The following is a 25,981-nucleotide window of genomic DNA, read 5'->3' as shown; positions in this document are numbered from 1 at the left end:
GAGTAGGGAGATGGGTCGGAGATTGGTGAGGGTGGTGGGATCGGCCAGTTGTTTCTTTTGTAGCGGTTTGACCGCTGCAAGCTTCCATTTATTGGGAACTTTAGCTAGTGACAGGGAAGCATTTGTTATCTTGTTTATGACTTGATTGACAGTATCTATCATAGCAGGTAGAAGTGAGGAGGGACAAGGATCGAAAGGGGACCCTGATTTCACAGTAAGTGTCACCTGGCAAGTTTGGTCTAGCCTAAAAGACAAAAAAGTTTGAAGGGACGGTCTGTTATTACCTAAATCGACATTATTGTTGATGAAAGAGGCGCGGAGTGCTGAGAAATTTTGTTCTAGTGACTGGACCTTCTGTTCAAAATATTCCGCTATGCGGTCACAGAGAGATGTGATGTGTATCATTCAGGCATGTCAACTGTGCTAATTGATTACTTACAATCTGAAGGGTTACAAAGCCAATGGCTATGCATATGCACTGTGCTTCTGTTGCATATAAAATATGTGCTCTAGGTTTACTGATGTGTTTTACATGTTATGGCTTGTAGGTGGACCCCCAGCATACACAGTTGGTGAGGTGGATAATTTAAAGCACCCAAACTTCACCGGTGGGTGCCTGCATCAATGCTAATTATGTAGTGCAAGGATTGAGTGTGATGTCAGACGCTTTGTGACTTTCCAGATTCAGTGTGCATCCCTATCACAAATAAATGTTTGTATAATGATTAATAGGTCAGGAAAAGGGTTTGTTAATTGTTGCATGTCTATCAGCCCCTGACTACTGTGAAGAAGAATACATTGCCAGTCTGGGATGGACCACATGATAGAGGCTTGACACGGGAGCTATGATCACAGGGGCAGACTTTGTGAAAATATGTGGTAGTGGATATACATCTAAACATGGCTGTGGATGTGAAGAATTCATGATGCATGTCAGTTGCACATGCTATGATATTGGGAGCATGTAATGAGCAGTGGAATGGGCCACCATGGACTTACAACAGTTCATATAGGAGAGGTTTCACATGACTCTGTGTGAAATGAGGTACTTATCCATCGTCCATCGTTACATTGCATACCTGCCAAGTCTGCTTAATACTTAGCAATGTGTCCTGATCTGGGTACTTGTCATATCAGTTAGACTACGTTGTGAGTCAATAAATGTACTTTGCAGACATTGCACGTCTTATTGTGGGGAATATCTATAGCATAAACGCCATTGCAGGATGCAGAAGGCACACTAATGTTCAGTAAAGATGACGAGTACCACTCAATGGGTACCAGACAGCCTTGTACCCAAGCATTCTAAGTACTGACATGGTCATACCTATATGTGCCAGGGTGTTACAATTGCATTGTGCAACAATTGCCATACCTTTGTAATTTGGCCTTAGTAAATATGATATGATAGATATTAGCAATGAGTATGCTCACTCTAGGCTGAAAGATGAATTTAGGCTGTTGGGGTTGCAACCTTAGATGTTGCGAAAATATTGTTTCATGATGTTTGTACCTGTTCCTAGTCACCCTTTGACTGTCAGTTATCCTTATGGATTAAACAGACAACATGATCCCAGAGCAGCTGACGAAGCATAACCTCATAAAGGAGCACTACTTCTGTCTTCGAAGAGTCACTAAGGCACACAGGGCCATGAGGAAGTAACATGTGGACGAGATGGCTCCGCTCATGTGGAAAGTCTTTGCTCTGGGACCCCCAACAATGGATAAAAGAAGCTCAGGCAAAAATGGACAGTCAGGCCAAGGTACATCCAAAGGCACCGTTACCCAAAACCTCCACTAGCGTGCCATCCCAACCACCTGGCCCCACACCTCTGGCCACGGGAGGGGATAGCTCATTTGAGCTTGATATCAAGAAAGGCCTTTTGGACCTGACAATGGGGGTGGTTGTGCTTGAAAACAAAATGGACCAAGCTATAACATTGCTCCAGGAACTGAAGCAGGCAGTGAGAAGAACCAAGCCACAGTAGCCACTGGGAGCCTTCCTGGCCATCCCCATGTACATAGTTTTAATGTTGGTCATAATATTTTTATAGCTCAGTTTAGGTAAGTTAGTGTAGTGATGGTGTAGGGGTAGTGGTTTTAGGGGTTTTGTAGGGGTGAGTTACAATTTTAGTGGGTAGGGGTAAATTGTGTTTTTTGGGGTGGGGTTGATGTGTTTTATATGTGTATAAAAAACAAAAAAAAACAAAATTAAAAAAAAATATATATATATGATTGTCTAGGTATCTTTGTGTGGTTTAGTTGATGGGTTTAGTTGATGTTTAGGTGTAGTTTCTGTTTTCCTTGTGTAAAGACATGTCTTAAGGGGGGTGGGGGTTGATGTTTATCATGTCATACTAAATGTGTAGAGCAAGCTAGGTTAAATTAAGTTTTAGATAGTATGTAGAATAAGATGGTGTAGGTTAGCTTAGACTAGTTAGGTAATGTAGAGAAGGTAGTTTTAGTAATTACATTTTTTCTATTGACATTATATGTCATTGTTTTCTACATACAAGACTACATCATGATTTACTGTGTTGGGGTTAGCATGTGTGCTCAGGTAATGTTAAGTACATGCATTTGTCTTTGCTAGCAGTGCTTGGCAACATGTGTGAGGAGGTGCCGTACCTATGCACAGGGATCTGTCAGGTTGGCAATGGCTTCCATTATCTATCTACAGACATTGTTGAGCAGTGCATGTGGCAATCATGATGGAAATGGTACACAGTGTGACACATGTATTTACATACAATTTCTGTGTGTGTGTACATCATGCAACATGCTTTGGAGGGATGTTGTGGTCAAAACATTTGCCCACACTGCAGGTTTTTTAGAGTCACACATTGATGGCTGCCCCATACCCACTTAAACCCTCCAGCATTTACTTGTAAGCCCAATGTTGTTTGCTTGCTAGTATCCATGGGTAGACCTGGCACTTGGGTGTGACTCTATTCACCATTAACATTGACATCATGATACCAGTTCAACTTCAGGCTTGCAACCTTGAGTAGCTACTTGCTAGTCAAAACACACATAGAGTTCACATACATATGTTACACTCTTGCTGCCTAGCATTGTACCTGACTCCAAAAAACACATGTCCCTTTGGCAAGTAGTTTGTGTATTTGCCTCACAGAATTCTAAATGGTCAACTTGGTCCTGACTCCAACAGACAGACAATACACAGGTAGTACTAAGTGCATTTATTTACATGTGTAAATGATGATGTGGCTCACAGGTACAGTTAATTGAACAACCCCAAAAAATGTTTTGAGCCAGTGGATGCCAGACCAAGTCTATGGGGGTAGCATGTCATGGGACATGTGGAGGAGAGAAGATCTTTAATGAGGGGGATGACCACAATGTCATTAAAGAGGATAGGCCACATTGACAATTCACAAATGGCCATTGTGAATATGGTGAAATCAAAACGAGGGCAGAGGCAGCTGATTTTTCGTGGCATGTTCATAAGGACTGGGCCATGGCTGAAAAGTGGGAGTCCTGCTTCCGCTCCTAAGGACTCCAAGATGGGTGCTATTGCCCCCAGCTGGTTGGACACCTTGCTAGTGCCAATTTGGCAAGGCATTTGTTCATGCCTCTTGTAGGAGAGTAGAATCTGCTTCTTATGGTTACCCCCACTTTTTGCTGATGTTTCACTGTTTTTCGACTTTAGTCTGCCTGGGGCCCTGCTTTTCAGGACCCCAGCCTAGCTGCTTCCTCTCTAAATTTATCCCTAGTACCTTAGGTACACCACAGATTGGATTCTGAGGTGCCCTTATAAGTCCCTAGTATATGGTATACTATGTACCCAGGGCATAGGTACCCCAGAGACCTACCACGGGCTGAAGCATGTATTATGCCACCCCTGGGAAGCCCTCCAAAATGACACCACAGGTCTGCTACTGCAGTCTGGGTAAGGTGGTGCATGCACCCCTTACAGAGATATAGGTTCATTATATCTCACCTATCACTGCACATACAAAACTATCAGTCACCCCTATGGCAGGCCTTATCAATCCTGAAGGTAGGGAGCTTGGTTTTGTGTGAGAGGGTGCCCATGCATGAGCAGAGCCCCTCTGCAGCCTTTGGAATTTCTTCTCCGGGGTTGTCTGTGATGCAGCCTAACCATATACTCTTAAGTGCATTATAACCAAACGGTAAATGCTAACTTTGGACTGGCTGCATGAAAACATGTCGTGTTTGGTGTCAAATACCTTGGAATCATACCCCCACACCAGTAACGGGTGTGGTAGTATGATCCCACCCTTCTAGAGGGAGAGACATGACAGCACCGGTATACCCAGTACCAACTTAAAAGAGCCCTGGCATCACAAAATGGATGCTGCAGCCACAGACACGAATCTGGCATCCTGCTGCTCACCGAAACTCCAGCAGGGGAGGCCTGGACTATAGGTTTCCTGTCACAGGGAGGTGTCACCAACTCCCAGACAGGCTTAGTGTATTGGGGTTGGGTGGGTGCACTCTGAGAGTGCTTTGAAGTCCTGCACTGGGGCACATTTGGTGTCCCTGTGCATAGTCCAGCTGAAACCGGTCCAGGGGCTACCAGCCCCCGCTCTTGTGCAAAACTGGACAAAGGAAATGGGTGTAGCCACCCCTCTTTCCAAACCCTCCCATAGGTGGGTCCCCTGAGTTAGTCCAACCCCTTCCTTGGGTATAAAATAGGAACCCCTGGCAACAGGATTTTAGATATCCCTGGACAAAACTCTGAAACTGGATCCTGGAACTTCGATGATCTGTTCAATGTCAGATGTCTGAAGAATCTCCCTTGGAGTAAAGGAGTTACTCCGCTGCTTGGCAGGCACCAAAGATGCATCTGTCCGGTCTGCATCTCCGAAGCTCCCGCTGGACGCCGAAGACTTTGCAACACCAGAGGTGGATTTCCAGACTTCCAAGAGACCGACCCGAGTCCTCAGCAAAGCTGAGACCCATAGCCCTCGTGGGTACTGTGGAACAGGAACCCCTAGACATCGTGCACATTTGCAAGTGCGTCAGCTTCTCGATGTCTCCTGAGGCTGTGCATTGGGTTACTTGTAGCCCAGACCCCGAGCGGAGAATTCACTGAAGCTTGTCTGTCTAGTCACCCCGAGTGACCCGTGGGTCACCATTTTGTGATTCCACTTGAGGTCCCTTCGCGATCCCTGGTCCGTCGACTGGCGGGTCCCTGTGAAGGTAGCTCTGATTTTCTTTGGGTGTCCCTGGTTGCTCCAGATGTGCCTTCACTCCTCCGTGCTGGTGGAGTCCCTCGGACCTTGCTGGTCCGCACTGAAGCATCTTTCTCCTTACTGCGTGGATTGCTGTTGCCAAGGCTTGTTGTGTCCAATCCGGGCACCGATGCTGCAGCACTCGATATCATTTGTGGGACAGTTTGAATCCATCTCCTGGTTGTCCTTGATGCCTCCTGGTCCTCGTGGCTGAAGAGTCAAGCCTCACCTTCTTCACCTTCTTCACCTGAAAACACTCAACATCGGTGGGCATTCGTCTATCATGCCCCTGGTCACTGGCAAGTGACCCAGACTCTGTCCCCTCTGCTTTCAGGTTCTTTGCATCGTTGATCAAGGCTTGGACCTCTTCGGACACTTCGCATCTTCCCGGCAGCAGCACTTCTTCGCCAGCTTCCATTGAAAACGACGATGCGACCCGACACCATTTGACACCTATGCACCTGGCTTCCTTGGGTGAGGTAACTCGAGTACTCCAGTGCTCCCATGGGTGTTGACTCTAGAACTGTCTAAGTCCAAAAGGGTTTGGTCCTTGTCCATCTCTAAGTGTCCCTAATCTTTAAAAAGCTAACCGCGACTTTCCCCATGGAAGCTAACTGGAGCTCGCGGCTGTGTTCTCACACTGCACACGGCCTCCGTGGGTCCTCTGTGTCACTTCCTTGGGTGGTTCCTTGGGGTCCCAGCGATTCTACAGGCTCTAGGCCTTGTGTCTAGTTAATTCGTGGTTCTTATACCACTATTTTAGTATATGACTTGGCTCGCCCCTGGGGCCTAACGTGTATTTGGGCTACTTTACTGTAATATTTGAAGTGTAACTTATGTGTTTTGACCTATAGCCTCATAAAGAGACTAGGAGGGTGTGTTTAGAAATAAATACATATATTTTATATATATATAACTGGTGTGGTCTCCTTTCATTTAGCCACTCAAGAGATTATAGACTGGTAAAACAAGCTGCTTTACATTCCTTCAAGACTTAGCCTGAAGGCTGCTCTCCATAGCTACCACTAGGATAGCTTTCAATAAAGGTTGTCTTTAATCTATCATCAATAAGGGGTTGTTTGGACTGGTGCAAGGTGCCCACTATAACTAGTGGACAGCATATACCAGGCCAACTTCTCACACCTTTGCCTCATGACACCAGCGATGTCAGCCAGGGACTGCTGGAGGCCACATAGCAGAGAGTTGGTGCCTCTGATGGCGGCAGTGTTGCCCCTATTGGGACTGAGTCCCCCACGGGCTCCCTCTTGGGTGACTGCCATAGTCTCCATCCTTGCCTGCACATGCTTTACCAACTCACGCTGGACTCCTACCCCAGTACATTGTAAGGTTATTTGTGGGTCCTCGGACTCCAGGGCTCTGGTTGTGGTGGCAGATGGTGCCTGTTGGTTGGTAGGCAGGGTATGTGGAGACCCCATGATGCTGTTGACTATCCCAGTGTCTGACGATGGTGTCCGGATGGAACCCAGGAGTTGTTGGAGGGTGTCCTGGTCGATGGTTTGCAAGTTGTCATCCCCATCATCACTGACGTCTGGGAGAGTGTGCTGGCCAGGAGGTGAGAGATCATCCTCTGCAATGAAATTGAGAAATGCTATTGCTGATCTCTCTTTTAGATGTTGACATGAGTAATCCAGTTGACAATCAAGGAGCAATACATTTCACTTTCAGTTCCTCATTGATGTGTAGGACACCTGTTACGCAAAGGATATAGATTGCAAATTGCACAGAATTTCCTTTTCAGGTGACTAGCCCACAGCATTGTTGTCACTACCACTGTGTGCCTACCTGAGAAGATTGGCCCTGTCACACTAGTCAGATTACAATCACTGAGGTTCAACCAATTTCATCAGGATCAGAGTTGCTTATCTGCAGGGTGTCACACATCACTTTGGTCAGACCCATGCCCATTTATGTACACATGCCTCCCCTGGCTGTTCCCAATTTGGTCCTGGCAGCTGACTAACTACCACACAATGATGGCACCCCGATCATACATTGACTCTCATGTGCAAACAACACCTACGTTATGTGTGACCATATCAAATAGACTAACATGGCAGGCTGTTATAGAGTGATATGTGTCAGGCAGCACCCTACATGGTACTAGTGCTGGGAATGGTGACATGTACCTACCAAGGGGCGTATTCACATAGAAATGGTGCAACATGGCGCAGTAGGCAATTTAGCAGCACTGCACTGCATCATTTAAAAAGGACAGGGATGCACCATATTCACAAACATACGGTGCACCCCTGAGTTTTCCCTTGCACTTGCGCTAAAAAAAACTGTTGAGCACCAGCAATGGTTCAAGGGTGTCTGTATTCCAAGGATGAATGTTTATGTTCAGGAAGGGACACCTTTTTTGCACTTAAACATTCATTAAAGGTGATTTACTCCTTTTATGTGTGCGGCAAGGAAAAATAAAAGTATTTCTCCTCGTTGCACCAATCTAACGCCTGCTTTTCTGTGGCATTCATTTTTGGTATTGCCTCAGATTTACAGATCCTTGTAAATCTGGGGCAGCATCAAAAAGCAATGGGTGTTGTAGTGAAATGCTGATAGCAACACCCATTGCACGTCCCTTTCACGCAGATACCTGCTTGAAAGGGTAGAATATTTACAAAGCGGCATTAAGCCTCGCAAAGTGGCTTAAGGCCACTTTGTAAATATGGAGCACGACATTGCGCCACTGAAGTGTCCTAAAATTTGATGCGCCGGCGGTACAATGCCCTTGTAAATATGCCCCCCAGTTTTCTAAGACAACTGGGCTCACCCACTTCAGCCTCTGACCTTCCCAGACTTTTGCCCCTTGTGGCGACTAAGTAGTTCTCCTTATCCCTTGACAGTTCCCTGCTTGACATCCTCTGACTTGTACATGTGGCACAGTGATACATTTTGGACCAGGTTCTCTTCTGGCAGATACCACATTTTCACCCAGGTCCACATGACATGTAGAATGTAGTACCACAATAGGCAGTTGTCTGTCATCCATAACCAGCTGCTACACAAGTGTGACCCCCATCAGACACGGCAGTGCATGTGTATTTGTGAGGGTACCATGCAGTACACATGTCCCTTCTCACCTCCTTGCAAGGCAAAGTCTCACCAGTCAGACAGAGTGTACGTTTGACGTGCACATCAAGCACCTCCTATGCAATGCACTAGCAGGAGCCCACTAGGGCAACCCACCATTTGATTTGACACATATGTGGGCATTGCGCCACCAGAGCTTCCCCTCTTACAACACTCATTTCGTGCAACACCTGCTCCATGTTTACAAGCGGCGCTAAGCCACTTTGTATGTCTTAATGCCACCTTGTAAATATCATCCCCTTTGACACAGATTTCTGTATCAAAGAGGCATGCAATGTGTGTTGCCGTAGGAGTTCCCATGCAACACCCATTGCTGTTTGACACTGTCCCAGATTTACAAATAAACGTAAATCCGAGGCAAGGCCAAACACTAGCCCCTTCCACAAAGAGACTTTAGAAAGGGCCAATGATGAAAAATACTTTTTTTCTCCTAATTTTTCTGCATTCTGCAGCACACATAGAAGGAGCAAAACACCATTATGTATTGTTTATGTGCAAGAAGGGATGGGCTGTATTTATAGGAATCTGTGCCATCCCTTTACTCACCCCTGCACTGGTAAAAAAAGAACAACTTAGCACCAACATAGGAACCCTTGTCCCATGGTGCAAGTGTGCCTGCATTGGCGCAGGGCTGTTCTTTTTGCACCAGCGCAGGGATGAGTTCAGAGGTGACATGTATTCCTGTAAATGAAGCCCATCCCTGCATTTTTTTTAATGATGCAGCTCGGTGCAGCAGAATTATTTGCATTGACGCACTGCACCATTTCACTGTAAATATACCCCAAGGTCCTCTGGTGTACATCACTTGCATTCACCCTCACACCCAGTCTTATTTAGTAGATGAGAGGAGTTCAGGTGGTCCCTACCATAGCAGTTGACAACTGTGTGCTGACACTGCATGCCAAGACATGAGAATTATTCAGTAATAGCACTTCCCTGATAAAGTTCCAAATGGCAATATCAGCCTCAGGTTTAGCAACAAAAGTACTTGTGTTCACAAAAGAGTGTCCATTAATGCTGTGTGTTCATCTTCTTTTTATTCTTTATATACAAAAATTCCCAGCAGCAAGTAAGTGAAAAACAGGCCAACACGTGTTTCGTCTGTATCACAGTAGGTATTCAGACTTTATCAAGGCTGGAAAAAATGAGAGTATATACATATAATGAGACTTCATAAACAAGTTTTCACAAATGAGTTGCTATAAACATTTAAATATAACCAAAATGCTATAAATAAGCATGGAATTGTTAAGGATGAAAAGAAAGAAAAGAGAGAACCCAAATGTTAAAGCCAAGAAGCACGAAAGAACAGATAGCACCGAGCAATGTGACCAACCAAGAAGAGGAAAAATTATAGTATAAATGATGGAACAAGTGTCAAATGAACTAGACTGGAGTATCAAAGTATGGACAAGATTATGACAGTAAGATCCAAAAAGGACCCTCCATTGTTATGTGGTGCAAAAAATATATATTGCCCACCACCACAGATAGCCAGAAGACATAGCAAAGGAAGATGAAAAAATGTATTACAGTAGAAGAAAAACTGGTGTCATAAAAATGGTAATGGAAGGAAAAATATTGCGCCAAAGTACACGCACCAATAGCGTAGATAACACCCGAGCGCAGTGATCCTAGTGTAGTCAAAGTTGAAGAGTACGGCAAAATCTGGAGAACAATAAAACAAAGTGTTGAGCTAGTAAATCGAAAAGAGAAGTGATCAACACAAATCAATGTAGAAGGTCGCTACTAGTAGAAGAGAAACAGTCTAACCAAAACATCGGCGGTACCCGAAGTATACATTCCAAATAGGAATAAATGTGCCCTTGATGTTAGGCAAATAGTAGGAATAGCTGCAGGTCTTAGATCAAAAAGATAGTTTATCAAATGTAAGATCAAAGGCATACATACTATGCACTGAAAGAGAACTGGGTAGGTGCATCACATGAGTAATGAGTGCATCTAGTGGAGACATAGGATAAAGCCAAAAGTAATTATTAACTAGTTACAATCAGGTAAAATAGTCTATCTGAGACCAAAACAGAGAAGAAAGGAAAGGCAAATAGATGACACTTACCAAAGCAAAGCTTAAATGTGGTGAAGCATCATTGCAAAATATAAGACACCCTTCAAATGTTAAGGTAATCGCTGAGAGTGTCGACAATCACAGTACATCAGGACCTGTGTGGTAATAAACCGCTCAAATATAAGACCAAGGTAACATCAAAATGTAAGGAAATGTAATAACCAATGAGTGTTGAACACTCACCCTTGTGAAACAGATGTTGAGTATATGTTGGGTGGTGAAGAGATGGCAGTATCTCTATGGATCCCGTTTGTAGAGTCCGTACGAATAATAGTAAGTAGGGCAGCCCCGCCTTGATAAGCCGGCTCCCTGAAGAAACAAAATGTAAAAATGCGGGACCAGTGTTAATAAGGTTAATAAACTAGACTAGAGATACGAACAAATACGTTACGAAGTAACGAAGCAATTAGCACAATTCAAGGGCTCAACCCTAGGGAGATCAAAAGACAGTGTCAATCCAAAAACAAAACATACCTGTGAGCGTTTGTAGCACCACGCGAACCGGTCGTCAGTTACAATAGTCAACTGGTGAAACATGGAGACGAGCTTCACTCAGGTTAAAATGGGTGCGTGCAAAAATTACGTGATCACGTAGGACCACGTGGTCTGTCCCCCAGTAAGAGTAATGGACGTAGAGACTTGTCGATGATGTAAGGGCGCCATCTTGAAGTGTATATCTGAGTGTCGAATGATGTAGGTGATCTATATTAGACATAAATATCCGACGTCTCAGAAGGTTTGGAATTCGGCAAATGCAATGTATAAACGAATACGTGAACTCAACGGATGATTAGTATACCTGGCAAATATTAAGCGATGAAAAAACCAAGGGCCCGATTCACAGAACTAACTTAAGACAAAATCCTAAACTTACTACCATTTTGGTATTCACAGAAGGCACTTACTCATTTCGGTATTTACAGAAGTTAGGAGTCCTAACTTTAGGACTCCTAAATGCCTTCTGTGAATACCGAAAGTCTTAAAGTTAGGATTTTTCTCAGTTTAGGAGTCCTAAAGTTAGGAGTCCTAACTTTACGACTCCTAAACTGAGAAAAATACTAACTTTAAGACTTTCGGTATTCATAGAAGGCATTTAGGAGTCCTAAAGTTAGGAGTCCTAACTTTACTACTCCTAAACTGGGAAAAATCCTAACTTTAAGACTTTTGGTATTCACAGAAGACATTTAGGAGTCCTAAAGTTAGGAGTCCTAACTTTACGACTCCTAAACCGAGAAAAATCCTAACTTTAAGACTTTCGGTATTCATTTCAGTGAATACCGAAATGAGTAAGTGCCTTCTGTGAATACCAAAATGAGTAAGTGCCTTCTGTGAAAATGAGTAAGTGCCTTCTGTGAATACCAAAATGGTAGTAAGTTTAGGATTTTGTCTTAAGTTAGTTCTGTGAATCGGGCGCCAAATGATAAATGGACAGTAGAAAATAATCCTATTAATGATGTAACCCAAAATGAAAAGTGCTCGACTGAGTGAAGGTGTTAAAGAAATGCGAAAAATGTAATTTGAGACACGTGGAAAGATATGAAGTTAAGGTATAGTAGTTATCAAGATCGTTATTTCTACCTGCTAATATAAACAAAGGTGTAGTAGAGAGAAAAAGAGAAAGGAAAAAAGGGAGAGAGAAATAAGAACTAAGCAGTAAATAGAGTTTGAATGTACATTGCACATGTAAAGTTGCAAACATGAGATAGATAAGACGACATAGTACATCTATTAAAGTTTCATGTTAAAGATTGTAAAACAGGTGTACAAACGTATAAAACCACAGGGCTTTTAAGTGGAAAGAAACCGTGTTATCGCAAGCACATAGTTGTTATATTCACATCATATAAAGATTCACAGACAACCGACATGTCAGTATCAGTAATACAGAAACTGTAAAAATCAGAAACATGAGGACCTGAATGTTATGATCAAATCTCTTAAATATTAACAGGTGACACATAAACATACAAATAGCAATAATGCAGAAATAGTGAAAGTCAAGGATACGAAAGCAGAAAACGTATATTTGCAAATGTAGTGATCAGTCTCTTAAGAAAACATGTAGATCTCTATCGACATTAAGTCCCATATCTACTGATCTAAGTTTGAAATAGCCATTGAGCCTCAAGTTTTCTTAGTCTGGAGACTCTGTCGCCACCTCTAGAATCTTCAGAAGCTATTGAAATACCATGAAATCTTAATTTGAGTTTCTCTACAGATTTAATGCATGGTGTTATAATGAACTGCCAGGGGATAGTCGCGATTGTTGTTCCGAATGGCCCTGACATGTTCCTGAATACGTTCTTTGAGGGGTCTGATAGTACTACCCACGTATACAAGATCACACTGGCAGATTATGCAATAAACTATGAATTTAGTATTGCAATTAATGAAATTAACAATATTGTGAGATTGGCTGGTGTTATATTTGAAGTTTTTAGTTTTATCACACGCGAATTGGCACACATTGCACATTGAGCATTTGTAAAACCCATTAGGTTTTGCTGGTAGCCAATTGTGTTGTTTTGGTACTGCTAAATCTGGGGTGGCTGAGCTCAAGATATTCCTAAGAGTTCTCCCTCTTTTGTATGTGACAAATGGTTTCTGCTTAATAAATGGAACTAAATCACAGTCTAATTGTAATAAGTGCCAATGTTTACGAAGGAGCTTGTAAATATTGTTGCTAGAGGAATGAAATTGAGTGATAAAAGCCACTTGTGTTAGTTTATTGGAGCGTTTTTTGATATCTTTGGGTTTTAAGAGTTCTGTCCTCTGAATTCTCTTGATCCTTGTGTGTGCACGTTCAAGTGTTCTGCAATCATAGCCCCGAATCATAAATCTATTCTTGAGTTTAGCGATCTCTGATGAAAAGATAAGTCCTGACTACAATTCCTACGAAGACGAATCATTTCACCAAAGGGAATAGCCCTAATCTGAGAGCTCAGATGCGAGCTAGTAGCATGTAATAAGGAGTTGCACGCAGTTGTTTTGCGAAATAACTTAGAATGTAAAATGTAATCTTGCACAAATAGAGTCACATCAAGGAAATCAATATGGTCTTTGTTATGGATGTATGTGAAGTTGAGATTGTATGTATTATTGTTCAGGTACATGATAAATTTGTGTAGACTGCAGTCAGTTCCATTCCAAATCATGAAGACATCGTCGATAGAACGACCCCAGTACACTATGTTGTCGGTCAGTATGGTTGGACATAAGTTCCAAATATGATGTTGCTCGAAGAAACACATGTAGATATTGGCAAAGGCTGGAGAAAATGTGGCCCCCATAGCTACACCTGAATGTTGTTTGTACCATTTATCCTTATATTTAAAAAAGTTATTGTCGAGTGTAAGATTGTCAGTTCCAATATCATTCTGGTATGGTCATAGAGTTTAGCATCTCGTTTGGAAAGATAGTATGTCAGGGCTTCCATACCTTTTTCTGGTGGGATGCTGGTGTAAAGTGAGCTAACATCTAGGGTCACTAGAGTGAAATCTTGTTGCCAAATGAAATGTTCCAATTTGTTGAGTAGATCCTTGGTATCTTCTATATAGGATGGTAAGTTGTATACTATTGGTTTGAGATATATGTCTATGTATTCAGAGATCCGCTCAGTACTCCCTCCAATGCCTGAAATAATATGCCTACCTGGAGGTGTTTTGAGATCTTTGTGTATTTTAGGTAGTGTGTATATGTAAGCAGATCTTGGTGAAGGATTGAACAAGTATTTGAATTCCAAATCCGTAAGAAGACCAAAATTGAGCCAATATCTAAGGGTGTTTTCAATGAGTGTGGTAACTTGTTTCGTTGGGTCATAAGTAATTAGAGTGTAGCACCTATGGTCTGACAATTGTTTTTCAATCTCACTGTTGTAGTATGTTGTATCCAATACAACAATGTTACCGCCCTTGTCAGCCTCCTTGATGGTGATATCAGGTCTATTTGTTAATGAAGCTAGGGCTTTTCTTTCAATTGGTGTCAAATTGTATCTAATGCTAGTGTGTCCCCCCAGTAATCTGTCCTCCATTGCATACAGTTCAGATGTCATTATTCTAAAAAAGCAATCAATCATGTTGTCTGATGAAAGTGTCGGTGTAATGAGGGATTTATGTTTCAAACCACTATCAATATTGATGTCAATATTGATCCCAAGATCAGCTATGATATCTTCCAGATCAGGAGTAGTTGTCATACTCTCATCCAACGACAGTAATAATTGAGTGTCTCTGATGTCTTGTATACTTTGACCACTCGGTGCAACTTCATAAATCGGTACTGGACACCCTTGTTTCTGCATACTAAACCATTTCTTTAATTTGAGTCTTCGTACAATTTTGAACAGGTCAACATGAATTTGGGTGAAGTTAGGACCAGAAATAGGACAAAGACTGAGACCCTTTTTAAGTACATTGATCTGTGGTTCAGTTAACTCAATTTTGGATAAATTAATAATTGAAACATCATCTCGTAATTGATCTTCCACAACATCGATATTGGCAACAGTAACATATTCTGTATGACCAGCAGTATTGGTTAATTTTTCTGTGTTTTGACACAGATCGTGTCACCCTTTTCCTGTCTTCTGATTCGTTTTTTGTACCCGCCCCTCCTTGTTATTTTCTTTCTACATTTCTCCTGGAATTGAACCCTATTTTCTTGCCCTTTCTGTACCTCTCTAACTCTGATAAAAAAGATGAGGGTGTGTCGTTAGCTACATGGGTCTCCCTTAGTGAAGTAGATGTTATATCACTAATGGCTTCACTGCTCCCACTGATGTTACTGGAAGCTTCAGAGTCACTGACTGAAACTGGTGTATCTATACGTTTTTTCCTCAACTCCCTAGTGCCTCCTCTCGGTGTCACTTCATCAAACTTCTTGGCAAAGGTAAAGATTCGACCATTTTTGTAGTCATTATCATCGCGTTTAAGTTTATGTATTTTTTTGTCCTTGATATAGATCTGATGGGCATTGAGAACTTCTTTCAAGATAGCGAAGTTCTTCTCTGCTACATCCGGCATGTTAAGTGCTTTGATCTCCTCCTCAATCTGCTCTATTTCATTCAATAATTTAGTGCGCTTTCTCTCAGCATGACGGATTAGTACATCCATCATGCCAAATGATGAGGAGGAGATAAGATTCTCCCACTCAAGCAAGAGGTCAGGATGGTAGAGTCCCACCATCGGGATAACTCAGACTTGCGAAGTCTCTCTAGCTTAAGGAAGAGTTGTTTCAATCCTAGTGGTTTTGTCTCTACTGGATTAGTCTTAGTGAATTGTATTCCTTGACCAGTGAAGATATCATTGAATATTTTGTCTCTATCATCATCAAATGTAGACATTATTTAGTTTACTGATGTAATTCACAATCAGTAGGCGCTGTAAAGGCAATACTAGAGTGCTGACATGTACTTCATTATTGCGTTAGAAATAAAGGGTAATAGCAATCCCTAAGCAGGGATAAGTCGCACTTCTGGTGGAAAGAAACCCGTCACAAAAGCCAAAGAAATTAAAGCGCCTGAATAATATTCAAAATAGGGGTGCTGTACACACTGATAGCACTGATTACCCAACAGTGCTGGTCAACAGATCAAAAACCTGTATCTAAACATGAGAATTATTCAGTAATAGCACTTCCCTGATAAAGTTCCAAATGGCAATATCAGCCTCAGGTTTAGCAACAAAAGTACTTGTGTTCACAAAAGAGTGTCCATTAATGCTGTGTGTTCATCTTCTTTTTATTCTTTATATACGAAAATTCCCAGCAGCAAGCAAGTGAAAAACAGGCCAACATGTGTTTCGTCTGTACCACAGTAGGTATTCAGACTTTATCAAGGCTGGAAAAAATGAGAGTTTATACATATAATGAGACTTCATAAACAAGTTTTCACAAATGAGTTGCTATAAACATTTAAATATAACCAAAATGCTATAAATAAGCATGGAATTGTTAAGGAAGAAAAGAAAGAAAAGAGAGAACCAAATGTTAAAGCCAAGAAGCACGAAAGAACAGATAGCACCGAGCAATGTGACCAACCAAGAAGAGGAAAAATTATAGTATAAATGACGGAACAAGTGTCAAATGAACTAGACTGGAGTATCAAAGTATGGACAAGAGTATGACAGTAAGATCCAAAAAGGACCCTCCATTTTTATGTGGTGCAAAAAATATATATTGCCCACCACCACAGATAGCCAGAAGACATAGCAAAGTAAGATGAAAAAATGTAATACAGTAGAAGAAAAACTGGTGTCATAGAAATGGTAATGGAAGGAAAAATATTGCGCCAAAGTACACGCACCAATAGCGTAGATAACACCCGAGCGCAGTGATCCTAGTGTAGTCAAAGTTGAAGAGTACGGCAAAATCGTGAGAACAATAAAACAAAGTGTTGAGCTAGTAAATCGAAAAGAGAAGTGATCAACACAAATCAATGTAGAAGGTCGCACTAGTAGAAGAGAAACAATCTAACTAAAACATCGGCAGTACCCGAAGTATACATTCCAAATAGGAATAAATGTGCCCTTGATGTTAGGCAAATAGTAGGAATAGCTGCAGGTCTTAGATCAAAAAGATAGTTTATCAAATGTAAGATCAAAGGCATACATACTATGCCAAGTCAACTGCATGGAATCCGGTTTAATCTAGGCTGCTATGGACGTGGTTCTTAAAATGTCCCTATGTGTAGGTACTTTCCATGGCTCACATATCCCCCACCCCTCAGGTTTGTAGTTTCTCCTCTGAGAAACCAATTCTATTCTATGGATTTGCAGGCTAGGTTAAGGTGCATGGCCTCATGTGAGACAGTGGGGCATATTTCATAGACATGCGGTGCAGTGCTGCGCCACAAACCATCTTGCTGCGCCAAGCTGTGTGATTAGGATAGCGCACAGTTGTGCTGTGGTCACAACAATACAAAACATCCCTGCATGTTCTATATGCTGGAGTAGAATCAGCTGGCTAGCACCAACAAATGTACCCTTGCACCATAATGTCTGCTCTGGCAGACATCTGCTGTTCGTGCACTGGTGCTAGCAGATAGACAGGAATGAGCCGTACCTTGTAGATAAAGTGCATTTTTCCCCTTTTCTTTTGACATAGGGTAGCACAGGTAGAAGGCTTGCGGCATTGCCCTACTCCAAAATATTGTCAAACTGCCCATGAGCCTTCCATTGATGTCATGTTTAACCATAGATGAACCAGCATCCTACCCTTTGGCCTGCAGACAGTGTTGCAGAGTGCTGGGACATGGCTACATGCACTGCACGACATGACCTGGTTACCCACATTGCCCCTTGCTGCGACTTACACTGTTGTAGTTCATCAAAGCCAGCACCGTCCTGTCACACAACTCCAACCACTGACTCCTCGGAGATGACAGCAGACATCTGCTCCTACAAGGGATCCAGCTAGTCCTGGGATGCTGGATGACCACCTCTGGTCTGCAATGCTGCCTTGAAATTGGTTGACAGTTTCTACTTTGTTCTGTGCTCGCAATCATGCCAGTAGTTTTTACAGTAACTCACTCTCCTCTTGAAATCGATAACGCTGTTCACCTTGTCCACTATGGTCTGCCATATGGGTTTTTCTCCCCAATGACATTTTGGAGCTGATTAAGAGCTGGTGTTGGTGATCCGTCACATTCGTGTTCAAGATCTCATTCTCCTCCTGGGTGAACTTGCACTTCCTCTTCCCCTGGGACTCTGGCTGGTCATCCTGGCGGGTCCTGGGATTGCTGGGGTTGTTGTCCTGGGCTCTGCTCACTCCTGGCTGCTCGATTGCTGCTTTCAGGAAAGTGTAATATTTTTTTTTGCATGTAGAATCATGTTTTTCCCATTAACCCAAAAAAGTGACGTTAGGATGGCTAGCATCTATTTTCTGGATGCTAATTGTCTGAAAGTCACTTTTGCAGCTTTAGCGTCAAATTTGTTAACAACACGGCTCACACAACAACATCAGTTTTAATGACTCCAGCCTCTTCCTGATGCCAATGTGCATGGTATTGTATTGTAAATACATATATTTCAAAAAACAAGAGCAACCCATACGTCCTTGTGAACTGGGTATTGCATAGAAGCAAAGAACAATGTTCACAAGGAACTCATTTCAAGCCACATTACTGATATGGCAAGCTATAGATACTTGCATCAGGTTTAGTCAAAAAACATATATACAATTTAAGATAGGACCTTAACTCTATTCAGTCACAGCAGAATTACCACAATGTATAATATCTGTATTCCATACTCAAAAAGCTCAAGACAAAATACGTCAAAAAGGAATATTCATTTCAGACGAAGTGAATATGATTTATTCTGTACTCATAATTTGCGCCACAAATGTAAATCTTAGTACAATTGCATTTAATGATTGCAGTACACGCACGACATGGTGATATGTGAGCCCCAGTGAAGTGATCTAAACCTAACGTAGTGAAAACTAAGTGAAAAGTAAGCAGGTGAAGGTTTCTTAAAAACAGCAAGGAGGAGCTTTAAACAATGTGATGTATCTTTCTCGCTCGCTCTTTGTAGTTGTCAACGAAGTTTCGACTCACTCTCGATACGGGGTCTCTTCAGGACAGCGTTTCTGGGGACTATAGAAGTTTATGTCTGGATCTTGATCGTATCATCCCACAAGTATGGGGACGGGAACCACTGGACAATACAGGGCTGCGATTGGATCTAGGTACGTAGTTATCAGGAGCCTCTGTAGAATTACATGTCAGTCAATGATGGAGGTGGGATGCGGTAAAATAGGGTCCCATGACGAATTAAGCTTCGGCGGGCCGGACTTCTCAATGGAGGGTTCCGAAGGCCTGACGACGCTTAATTGTGGTGCAAATTATGACTACAGAATAAATCGTATTCACTTCGGCTGAAGTGAATATTCCTTTTTGACTTATTTTGTCTTGGGCTTTTTGTGTATGGATTACAGATATTATACATTGTGGTAATTTTTCCGTGACCGAATAGAGTTAGGGTCCTCTCTTAAATTGTATATATGTTTTTTTGACTAAACCTGATGCAAGTATCTATAGCTTGCCAAATCAGCAATGTGGCTTGAAATGAGTTCCTTGTGAACATTGTTCTTTGCTTCTATGGTATTGTGAATACAACGCTAACATGATGTTAAAATCTGTCATACCACTACTGTAATTGTTTTGGCACACTGCTGTGACAAAACAGCGGTGCACAGTTCTTGTAAATATACCCCATAGAACAAGGAAAATGCATCCTTGCTTCTTCTTGTGCAAGAAGGTGTCCCTGCACAAAAATAATCATGCCAACAACACAGATACCCATACACCATTGTGCAAGGGTGTCTGAGTTGGCGCGCGGCTGCAGTTTGTGCACCGGCGATGGCAGAAAGGACAGGAAGGTGCCGTATTTTGTAGTTACGGTACAAAAGGGGGTGGTGATGGATGGAGCATCAGAACCAATCAACCACTCACACCCAGTCAACAGATCTGGGTTTAATCCATCACCGTTCTTTAGCCCACTCTGCCACCCCAGTTCAGACATGGCCGTATGCAAATCAGTCTGACCCTGTGCCTCATGGGAACAGTCCAGCCCGAACTGCCAAGCCATGCCTTCCCTGGACCGGAAACAAGCTTCCTAGGACCGGTTTCTGGCATTTCAGCCGTCTTCAGCCAGGCTTGCTTGAATCCAGTGGCAAAGTGAGCAAGGGACTCAAATCTGAGCATACCCTGCCAACTTACGGCGAACAAAGCGGTACAAAAGGGGGTGGTGATGGACGGAGCATCAGAACCAATCAAACACTCACCCCAGTCAACAGATCTGGGTTTAATCCATCACCGTTCTTTAGCCCACTCTGTCACCCCGGTTCAGACATGGCCATATGCAAATCAGTCTGACCCTGTGCCTCATGGGAACAGTCCAGCCCGAACTGCCAAGCCATGACTTCCCTGGACCGGAAACAAGCTTCCTAGGACCGGTTTCTGGCATTTCAGCTGTCTTCAGCCAGGCTTGCTTGAATCCAGTGGCAAAGTGAGCAAAGGACTCACGTCTGAGCATACCCTGCCAACTTATGGCGAACAAAGCGGTACAAAAGGGGGTGAGTGCTTGCAATGTTCAACACTCCGTCCATCATTTCCTTTGTTTTTAGGTCTCGTCTGAGCCAGCGCTTTAGCGCTGCTCTCACGAGAGCTTTTGTAAAAGGGGGATCTGGAAGTGCAAACAGTGCTTTTCAGGCCTCCAAATACAGTGCATGTGCGCCGGGCGCGCGCACCATTTGGCAGCCTGAAAAGCACTGCGTGATCACTTTCGCGGTCGCTTTGATGTCCTCAGTGAGCCGCGCGGCCACTGAGGACATCAAAGCATCCGCGAAAGTGCACACCATTTGCCACCCCTTCCTGCTTGTTAAGATATCAATAAAACTGTCAAATCACCGAGCTAAATAATAATTGGGGGTGGCGTCTTTATTTTTTGGTATTCAGCTGACATTTTTGGAAGCAAATAAATGCATTTCGTAAACTTCTGCGTAAGATTTGATTCTGTATCTGGGTGGGTGGACTGATGGATACAAATCTAGTCAGTGTCTCGCCTCCAAGGTCCAGTTCTTACCCTCATGGCATCCGTCCTTGTTCATTGCAATAGCTCACAAAACGCTTCCCTCATTTCGAAAACAGAACATTTCTGTAATATGTAAATATAAAATCGCGAGCTCATTAGCACTCCTGCTCGATAGCATGCAGCGTTTTTTAAGTTCCTTTAGTTTGCCGCACCATATCAAAATACGTTTCAACTCTGTGCGTCGCTGACAATCGAAATCCCACCAGAGGGGATAGCAAATCTGTAGCTTATCACAATTATGGACACTACTCAGCACTATCACAACAGAAATTATATTCTTACTTGCAGGCGCGTGTACAATAGATTTCATCACTATAACAGCTTTCATTTGGAATTATCAGCGCTGTGTCTCGAGAACACTGTGCTCGCCGTGTATTTTAAAGATGAACTGGGGAAACGCAAAAACGTGCATGAAGAGCTGTTTACAATTAAAACAATAAGAGACACTCACAGCGCACCTCCGGACAGCGAGCGTAGCCAATCAAATGGATTACCTAATCATGGACACTAAATAGTGAGATCAGTTCTAAAGCAAAACAAATAATGTGACCACCAGTGACACTGTGTCACCGACATGCCTGTGCATTGAGGAGTGACATCACGTATCATTTGAACACCACGCCCTCTAATGGCATCAACGGAAGAGGCCCTGAATAACCACTGAGCCTCTCTGATGGCATCACATGAAATGAACTTAAACAACCTTTGACCTTTTGACATAATAGGAAGTGGCACCACACAAGCTGAGCCAGCGCCGTCACTATGATGACATGGACCGCAGAATAAAAGTGAGGCAGGTGTTAATTCCATGCACAGAAAATGATCGCCCGAATTTTTGGTGATAAATAACCCCAAACAATGTCCATTATTAGCAAGGGTATCCGTGAGAAATAGTTATTCTCGACTCAAATCTTGCATGGTTCAATAACATTAATGTATCGATTGAAAATGACTGAAAAGAAATTTAAAAAACACCGCTGCGACCTTTTGTAACATTTTGCAACAGCAATGTTTTTGAGGGATGCCCGAGATAATATATATTTTTTTTAATCAGCCGTAGTGAGGATTTTGCAATAACGAGGTGAAACTGATAGGCTGATATTGGGGTAATGGCTCCAGGTACAATACATTGAATCCTTTAGGGGAAACAGAACTTTGAAAGTAGAGCAGAGGTGATAAAGTGACCCGACTCTTCTGATGGTCCACACAGGGAAATCTAGAAGAATTGTTCACCCTTGCTTACTCTCATAAACAATTCACCCCCACCCTCATTTTTACATTATTTTATTTGATGCCAGTGGTGAATAGAGAACAGATTGGTGCACATTTCATCATGTATTCTATGTGCTTGGCAAGTTGTTCTTCGTACCCATATTTTGACACAACACTCCATCATACTTTTGGGCATCTGTTAAACGAAACGACTTACTGTGCTCACTGGCACAGATGAAGTGACAACCCACGTCTACCCCACCAATTACATCTCAGGAGGTAACCTCACATAAGCTGGACGTCCAGGCTTATAATACCAGAAATTACACCACACAGCCTTTGACTATGGTCAAATCGAAGCTACTGCTTCAAATCTCTACAATAAACATACAAACAAGCATTTGCAATGCAATAGGTCTCGCAGTTATACGAGTTTGAGCTATTGGCATTGTAAATGACAGTGCCTTTTATTTATGTTTAAAAAAAAAAAACTTAAATAAAAAGCATTGTCATTTACAATGCCAATAGCTCAAACTCGTTTGCTTTGTAGTTACAGCACATTCCTGCCCTTTACTTTCGACGTAGGGGAGCGCAGCTAGAAGGCTTGTAGCGCTGCCCTACGCCAAAATATTTCAAATATGCCCCTTGTTATCTTGCTTCGTGCTTAGGGCAGCAGACATTAATTTTCACTGGTGGTGCTATCACCAGATTGTACCATTAAAAGCAAGAAAAAATAGTGTACTTTTCTCCTCTTTAAAATGATAACTCTTCTACACACATCCAGCAGGACTTAAACACGATAGCTATCGCCTCTGCCACCTGCCAGGCTATGATTTCGAATGCATTGTGAGAAGTAGAGCAGAGTTTGTGGGCTTCCTTCCAACATAAACAGATGTCTTACAGCAAACCTGCAACTGCAGAAACAAGATGGATGCCGTTATGCCAATTAACGCGTACGCACCTCCTATGAAGGAATGAGAGTCAGGGGCCAGCGTGCGTAAGACAGATAACACGCCGTGCTGCCCGGGCTTCATCCGTAGTGCACACGCTTGGATGATAAGTAATTGTTCGGAACTTCTGAAAGTCGTTTATCACCACAGCCAACAGCAAAAACTGAAAAACTGCGAAGTGTACTTGCCAAGAGAACGATTATCGAGAACGGGATGATAATTACAAAGTGCTGCAGCGCAGGCAATCTGCTTGTTTGCAAGCCGAACATTATTTGATGAAGGGTCTCGGTAAAAAAAACTAAATGTTAACCTGCTGTGGGGGTCTTCAGAATTAATCCTATCAGCCCAAGTGTTCTTTTCTATAAATGAGCTGCCGTTTAGAATCGATCAGCAGCTGTATGATAGTCGGCCTCGGTGCCTGGGGAAACAAAAGTAGTCCTGGCAAAATGCTTCAAACCAGCCCCGTCTCCCCCTCGTCTCCTCGTTCGATTGCTCTATTTTTTTCTACCCAATCTCTCTATCCACTTTCTCTTTCTACCGCCCCTCTCCCTGCCTTTCTCTCTCTCTTGAAGCCTTTCTGTGCCTTTTGCAAATAACCTCGGCGGAGTTGGAGAAAGGGGTCATAGGCAAGAGGAACAGCCCTGGACTTACGAAACCTGCATCCAAGGGCTTCAGCCCAAGGGAGAAAGGCCATACGGGTCCTGGAAAGTGCTGGAAACATCATAGTTTAGATCAGACAATAGGCCCTCACAAGTTGTGCATAAAAACCTACAGGCGAATCCCGCCTTCAGAATTAACAATACCTGGGTAAGGTAATCACTGGATGCTATACAATTGTACCATATTAAATGGGGTATAACCACGGGAGTCCATGTTTGCCAACAATTTATGCAACATTTTTTTCCCACATTCCGGCCAAATTTCCATGAATACAGTCTACGAGGTTTATTCCTGAATTGAGACTACTTGTAACGTAATTGTGGGAAACAGTATTTACAAATAGGAAAGATCTGTTGAATTTTTTTATCCTGTCCTATGTCCCGGCCAGGGCTGACTCCAGAGCCTGGGGCTTTCGGATCGATCCCTGGCGATGGCAGTAGCCCAGCCCAGCATCATGTGGCTTTGGGCAATAGCTCACTTAGGGCATATTTACTAGAAAGCGGCAGAGCGCAGGTTAGCTCCAAAATTGCTGACGCAGCGCTCCGTAACTTTAGAAGAGCAGGGACGTGCTGTATTTACAATAATACAGCACTTTTCTGCACTGGTGCTAAATTCAGCTGCCTTGGGCCGACGCAGGCACCCTTGCACCATAGTGCAAGGGTGCCTTGCACCATAGTGCAAGGGTGCCTGTGTTGAGGGAATTATTGTTTTTGTGCAGGAAGGGACACCTTCCTGCACCTAAACGATCATTCATGGCAATTTACTGTTTCTATGTGGGCTGCACAATGCAGCACACATAGAAACAGCAAAAACGTGGAGAAATAAAGATTTTCTCCTCGTTTCGCCATGTTAAGACAAGGTTTTCCCTGGAGTTCGTTTTCGCGCTGCCTCCTATTTATGCCACCCTTGTAAATAGGGGCAGCGTGAAAATCAGTGGGTGTTGCGGCAGAACACCCACACACAACGCCCATTGCCCACCCCTTTCATGCTGTCTATTGTGAAATGGGGCCTTATTTACAAGGTGGCATTGAGCCACGTTATGTGGATTACCACCACCAAGTAAATAAGGCAAAGCCCCTATTTCAAGAGGAACATCTCAAATAGTGATGTACCTTTGGCGATAGGGGCTTGTAAATATGCCCCTTAATGTCCCTGATGGACCCCAGTGCCTTGAAACCCTTAAGGGGGTGATGTGTTTGCGCTTTACAAATATGAGTTATTTATTGCTATTATTATGTGATCTGTATAGAAAACCAGCAGGGCCGGCTTTAGAGCCGATGGCGCCTGGTGCGACAATCAGTTTTGGGGCCCCTGTGACCTCCTCTTCAGATTCCTTGGTAAACGTGCCCCCTATCTGTCTATAGCCCCACCCACATACATTTAATTTGTTTAAAGGACTGGTAAAGGCTGGCTTTACTGTTAAGAATGTATATCTACCGAAACGAACACTTGTTGGCAACATGAGGAATAGATAATGAAATACTGGGGAAAAAACATTACAACCTAACTATTTTATGCAGTTTGCATGCAGCTCATTGATGACAGTTCTTAACAGTCACTGTTCTATATTAGGAATGTATCTTATGTACCGCGGTAACAAAAGGGATCTCTGTGATATGCACTCATCACCAGCAAACTCGACTATGGCAACGCACTCTACTCCGGCATCAACAAATCCCTACTCCACAGACTGCAAACCATACAGAACACCGCGGCCAGACTCATCCTTGGCATTCCCCAGGGCGAACATATCCGCCAGGATCTGCGACGACTGCACTGGCACCCTGTGGAGAAGAGAGCCACCTACAAAATCCTCACCCACGCCTACAATAGGCCTGCACAACAGTGGACCCAAATACTTCAACGACAGAATAAACTTCTGGTGAGCTTTGAAGCGGCGATCTCAGGCCCCGGGTCAGCGACCGTGTTTGGACTTTGGCCCCAGACAACGCAGGTAGCGATTCTTTGTGGTCCTTCGTCGTTCCTTGTTCTCCTCAACTTGCCTAGTGGATGTCCCTTCCTTATCGTCGTCCTGGAGTCCCCCGTGTTCGGTGTCCCGTCTTCCTTATGTGGCTTCACCAACCCCGTTCTTCATTCCTTTTTGTGGGGTGACATCATTGTTCAGAGCTTCTTATTGCCTATACTGGT

This window comes from Triturus cristatus, chromosome 5_2, assembly GCF_964204655.1.
Source record: "Triturus cristatus chromosome 5_2, aTriCri1.1, whole genome shotgun sequence".
NCBI classification, from domain to species: domain Eukaryota; kingdom Metazoa; phylum Chordata; class Amphibia; order Caudata; family Salamandridae; genus Triturus; species Triturus cristatus.
The sequence above is the reverse complement of the archived record's forward strand: the minus strand, read 5'-3'. Positions refer to the sequence as shown.